The 6,221-nt window shown below is 38.9% G+C and overlaps 1 pseudogene; it reads right to left on the bottom strand.

The window, feature by feature from the left end:
- Nucleotides 1–285: 285 nt before the first annotated feature.
- Nucleotides 286–6,019, bottom strand: LOC100597528 (annotated as a pseudogene).
- Between the last annotated feature and the right edge of the window lie 202 nt (nt 6,020–6,221).

Here is a 6,221-nt window from a genome sequence, read left to right as displayed (position 1 = left end):
CAGTTAATCATTTTGACTGTGTCAGTATTATAATCAGAATACTGTAATGGTAAGAGATAAATACTTTTTTTTTTTGAGACAGGGTCTCGCTCTGTTGCCCAGGCTGGAATGTGGTGGTGCAATCACACCTCACTGCAGCCTCAACCTCCTGGGCTCAAGGATCCTCCAGCCTCAGCCTCCTGAGTAGCTGGAACTACATGCATGCACCACCACACCCAGCTATTTTTTTTTTAAATTTATTTTTAGTAGAGACAGGGTCTCACTATGTTGCCCAAGCTAGTCTCAAACTCCTGGGCTCAAGTGATCCTCCTGCCTCAGCATCCCAAAGTGCTGCGATTACAAGTGTGAGCCACCGCCTGGCCTGAAAAATACCTTGTTTCTAATCATTCACATTCAGCAACAGTGAAAATACTCTATTTACCATATTGACTCTGAATAACACATTTCATTTCTGCTTCAAACCTCCTATGCTGTCTATCGCTGTTTTGATGACTGCATAGCTCAACAGAAAAATCCATCCCATTGACAGTCTCAATAATAAGTCTGATTAGGCAGATAAATTCCCAATCATAAAAGCTTTTATTTTAAGACAAGTATTATGCCAATACAGCATGGAAATCAGACTCACTGTCTTTGGGATGAAAAGGCAACTCTAAGAAGAACGCTGTACGTATGACACCTATTGCATTTTTATGCACTAGTTTTGCATTCCCTTCCTTTCTTCCTCGTCTTTGAAGTGCTAAAGGTAATTACACTAAAAAGTTACTACCAGGCTTAATATGAGAGAACCATGTGTATAAGAAAGCAAGACTTTCAGATAAGCAATCCCCAAATATTTTCTATTTTATATGTGTTTATGATCTTTCTTATAAAGGGGAGTGTTTTATGTGCAACATCTGCAAATGGAAATAAATCTACCTTTCACTCAAGCCCAAATAATCAAATATAAAATACAGGCATTACAGCAAACTACAATGGCAGCAGTGATTCTTAGGGCAGCATGTGCAAAATCTAGTATTTTGCTATCTACTTACATCCCTGTCGTCAAAAAAGAAATGTGCCAAAACTACCTTTCCCATTCCACTTGAACTGGTTCCCCACAATCCCAACAAACATCTCCTGTGACATTAAGTTGTCATCAGCTTGCGTGACCCCAGTTCACTCAACCTTTTCTTCATCTGGCCTTTTTATGTGGAGGCAGCAATTAGTTCATTTACAATTTTCCCTCGACTTGCTCAGAAGGGTCAGTTCTTGCATAAAGCTCCATTTTACCAGTTGCACACTGAATCAGCTCTTCTAGATCCACTCTTTCAGCCACATCTGGCTCTCCACCTGTCTGAATTTTAAGTGCTTTATTTTCTGGAGAAACAAACAAATAATAACAAAGTTAAATATACAAGCTAACCCAACTAAAACATATATTTCTACACAGTCTGTTACAGCTTTCAAGTTTTTTTTTTTTTTGGCAAAGGATTTCTGCTGTCCTCTAACTGGATTTTACAAATTGTTTGCCATAAGATTCTCAACGAGCAGCTGCCTTGCTTTCTATGCCAAGGTTCCCTGACCCTCATGCAGGATCACCAACTTTGAACTCTTCCTTTACCCTTTTAATCCCAGAATCACTTTTACTCAACAGACATTTCCTGGATAGTTACTATCTGCTAAGCACTGTGTCAGGAGGTAGGATGCACAGACTGATAAGATAGTGCCACTTTTCTAAATGAAGTCCCAATCTAGCAGCTAATCCTGGATAGGCCCCATGATCCCCACCCCCGGTATTACTTTCATGGCTATTAAATGGCAGAAGAATTTTGCATTGTAATTTTACAATGTAATTAAGATTGCTCATCAGTTTTCTCCAGCTGGTTGCAGAAAGGAAGTCAGAGAAATTCAGGGCATGAGAGATTTTCCTTGAGGGATGTTCTCTGTTGCTGAGATAGGGATGCCATGAGGCAAGAACCTCAGAGCAGCCTCTAGGAGCTGAGTGCCAGCCCCAGCAAACAGCCAGCAGCCAGCAGCCAGCAGCCAGCAAGAAAATGGAGACTTCAGACCCATGAGCTAAACGAATGAATTCTGCCAGTGAATGACATGAATGCATTTGGAGGCAGATTCTGCCCCCAGAGCTTTCAGATGAGTCCTGCCCAGCTGACACCTTGATTTCACTTTTGTGAGACCTGTGAAGAAATAAAGAACTTGCAAAGATGTAACTGGAGCGGATCTTGAAGAATGACAAGGACTACCCTTTAAACTCCTCTTTCAACCTGAAAAAGCTGATTAAATAAATAAACTGCTTTAAACTTTCCTCACCTATATCAGTGCTTAATCCTTCTCTATGACGAGACTTAATAGTGATCTACATCATAGCTTGAAGTTCACAAATTTCCACTGAGTTAGCTCCCCTTTGCTGCCAAGAAAGACAGGTGACAGGAAGGCATTTACTTCTACCAATAAAAACAGAGGTAAACTCCACTATCTCCTCCAGGAAATGCAACCTTCAACCTGGCACATTCATGTCACTGCCTCCAGCCTTAATAAATGCCAAGAGGAGCCACCATTGCTGTCACACACCCACCATAGTATCACACACCCACCATTGCTGTCACACAGCCACCGCTGATATCACACATCCACCCTCATTGAAAGCTAAGTATGATAAGAAGGGAACTGCACAGAAACCACAACATCAAGACTTTGAATGACAGTTGAACTAGTTGATCTTGAAAGTTTCTTTCACATTCTATAATGTTATGGCTTTATCCACCTTTTCTCTCTCCATGCCCAAGCATATCCCAACAACCTTTTTGAAGGAAGAGAGGAAGACTCAGATCCTTAATCAGCATTTAATGCTGGAATAAATTATGTCTGGTTTTTATATTAAAAATTACTAAATATAACATACCTTCAGTTCCATCTTTAGCATTTTCTTGCAGGTCAGAGAAGACTGTAGGTTTCACCAAGACAGCACCATAACCTTCATTATTATGTATTATATGATTCACCATGGATATCTTGGGAATGTCACAGTGTTCATCTAAGAAGTCTTGTGGCAATGAAAACAAATGCTTTAGGAACTGTCATATTCAACATTTCCTGCTTTAAAAATCTTCTTTATTCACACTATTCTAAAAATAAAGGGGAAAAGCTATGCTTAGTTCCATGTTGTAGCACAGTTTGAGCCCTTAGTGACACAGCTTTCCTCTGTCATTTCTGCAGATCTATAGGTAACAAAGCATTATCACAAGAGATTCCAATCACTGACTACTGATATTATCGAAATGTGTCTACTGTTTATGCTTTTCAAAACCAGAAAATAGAACCTAACAATTTATTAAAGCATAATTTGTAGGTGAAGCCATTCTATCCATTGAAAAGTGGGTGTTTTGGCCAATGCTCACCTTAATGAAGATCCCTTCCTTGCAGTGGTGGATCTCATTGTCACTCAGGGTGCACTGACTCCCAGGGTAGATTTCTATACGGGCACCCTATGAGTCACAGTTTGAGAAAATGACAATCAGTTTTTACAAGGCAAGACTATAAGAGTTTATTATAATTACTTCCTAGCCTTTAACACAGTACAAATGTACAGCACAAAGATAAAGTATTTTACAGATAAGTTTTATCAGCCATTTTTAATCAACATTTCCATTTGTTCCATTTCTAGCAAGTTGTTGACAATTTATCACTTTCAAAACCACACACACACACACACACACACACACACACACACACACTTGCCTAAGTGCCAACAGTTAATTCTTGTTCTACTCTTTTTCATTCTAGATAAATGTTTTCTGATTCTGCCAAAAAAAGGTCATTTAACAATTTTGTCAAAAGATGCACCTATTCAAAATGACCATTCTCTCAGATACTCAATTAGTTGGAGAAAAGTATTTGAATTTAGTAAAATATTGTAATTTGAGGATAGAAACAAGACCCCACATTTTCCAAAACATGCCAGTTTTAAAATACTCCACCCAAATTAAAAATCATTTCTATGAGTTAAACAATGGCTTTCCCTACCACACACGTTAACATTAGCAGCCAGTACAAATGTCATTCAAACAGAGTAACCAGAAGGATCAAACATGACACTATTCTCTCACATCTCATGGCACCAAAAAACATAGAAGTAATAAGAATTTCTTTCCTAATGCTATGCAAGTCACTCTGGAAAACAAAAATAATTCACTCAAACCTCTATAGTTATTTCAGCAACCATTTGGGAATAATTTAATACACAACAGCATCGATGAAGAGTTGCTATAACCATCGATGACACATCTACTGCATGTATGTTCAGTTAATTTTCTAGTAGCAGTAGTATTCCATGAGAAAACATTTATGATTACTTAACCCTGTACATATGCCTGAACCATATGTATACACCAATTTAACGCTCTGTAGAGAGGATTTTAAAAATGTGCTAATTGGGCCTTCTTCTAAGAGATTTTCAGTTTGGGGTTATGTGCAAAAAAAAAGGTTTAGGGGTGATTACATTAAAAAATATCTACAGCAAGATAGTTAAAATTAAATATCAAACTATCAAGAATCACATAAAATTTGTAAAGGAGAACAATTAAAACTAGCAGTCATGTAGCAAATGAAAGTCATATTCAAAATATGTTATGAAAATGTACAGATAATTTGCCAATTAAAAAGTAACTGAGGAGCCCGCCACTCTTGGGATGATGGAGCAGATGTCCCTATTCCTCCTGCTAGGTATGACCAAAAACCATGGGCATTATATATAAAACAAGCATAAGACTGAAAAGTGGAGAGAAGGCAAACCAGCTAGGGACCTCAGGACCCAAGAAACAACAACACAGTGGTTAAGTTCCTTTCTTTTTGCTTCATAATCCCTAGACTTGGAGCTGAAGAAGCCAGCAATCCAGTACACCAACAGACATACACCTAAAACAAAGCTGCTCTAATGAAAGGACTAAGCAACCTAGAAAGACAGAAAACTTTTAGATAATAATAGCTCTATTCCAGGTAAACACCACAGAATAAAACAGCAGCCCAAATCTCACCCATGCCAGCAAAGGTCAAGAGAAAAACCTAAACTTTTGCTCCCTCAAGGATGTAACCAGGTACCACACCTTGACTGGGGCAGTACCAGAGAAGATCAAGCAAGGAGCCAGGACTTTCATCCCCATCAACCACAGTTACAAGGCCCTCCCTGCAGCAGTGTCGGTGAAAAGTATATGAGGAGCCTGGACTTGTACTCCGACCTGGCAGTGCCAAGACAACCACTCCCTCCCTACTGGGGCAGTGTCAGAGCAGGCCTAGTGGAGATTCCAGGCTTTCACCTTTGCCCAGTGGTAACAAGACCACTCCCATATATCACAGTGCCAGTGGAGACCATGTAGGAAGCTAGACCTCCCACCCCTACATAGCAGTAATGAGGAGCTCCTCCACCCAACTTGGGTATCAATGGAGGCCAAGTGGGAACCATAACTTCTACCTCCACCAGTAACAAGATGATGCCCATCTACCCCCAACCCTGTCCCTTCTTGTAGTAGTATCAGAGAAGCCAAGTTAAAACAGAAGATCCAGAGTCTCACAACATAATACAAAAATATCCAACTTTCACTTGAAAATCCCTTGTCATACCAAGAATGAGGAAAATGTCAAAATGAATAAGACAATCAACAGATGCCAAAACCAAGATGTCAGAGATGATAGAATTAACTGACAGTGATTTTAAAGCAGCCATGATAAAAATGCTTCAATAAGGAATTATGAACACACATAAAACCAATGAAAAATGAAAGTCTCAGCAAAGAAGTAGATGATATAAAAAACCAAATGGAAATTTTAGAACTGAAAAATACAATAACTAAAATAGAAACTCAGTGGATGTGCTCAACAGCAGAATGAAAACAACAGAGGAAAGAATCAGTGAACTGGAAGATAGAACAATAAAATTTACCCAATAGCAGAGAAAACATACTGGAAAAGAAAAGTAAACAGAGCTCCAAAGTTCTGCTGGAATATAACAAAAGATCCAATATTCATGTCATCAGAGTTCTGGAAAGAGAAGAGAAAGAGGGTGAGGCTAAAAACATACCTGAAGAAATAATGACTAAAAGCTTGCAAATTTGGCAGGATTTGGATAACAAGCCTACAGGTTCAAGAAGCTGAGCAGACCCCAAACAGGATAAACTCAAAGAAATCCATGTCAAAATACATCATAATTAAACTAGTGTAAGCTAAAAACA

Source organism: Nomascus leucogenys, chromosome 17, assembly GCF_006542625.1.
Source record: "Nomascus leucogenys isolate Asia chromosome 17, Asia_NLE_v1, whole genome shotgun sequence".
Taxonomy (NCBI): Eukaryota; Metazoa; Chordata; class Mammalia; order Primates; family Hylobatidae; genus Nomascus; species Nomascus leucogenys.
The sequence above is the reverse complement of the archived record's forward strand: the minus strand, read 5'-3'. Positions and strand labels throughout refer to the sequence as shown.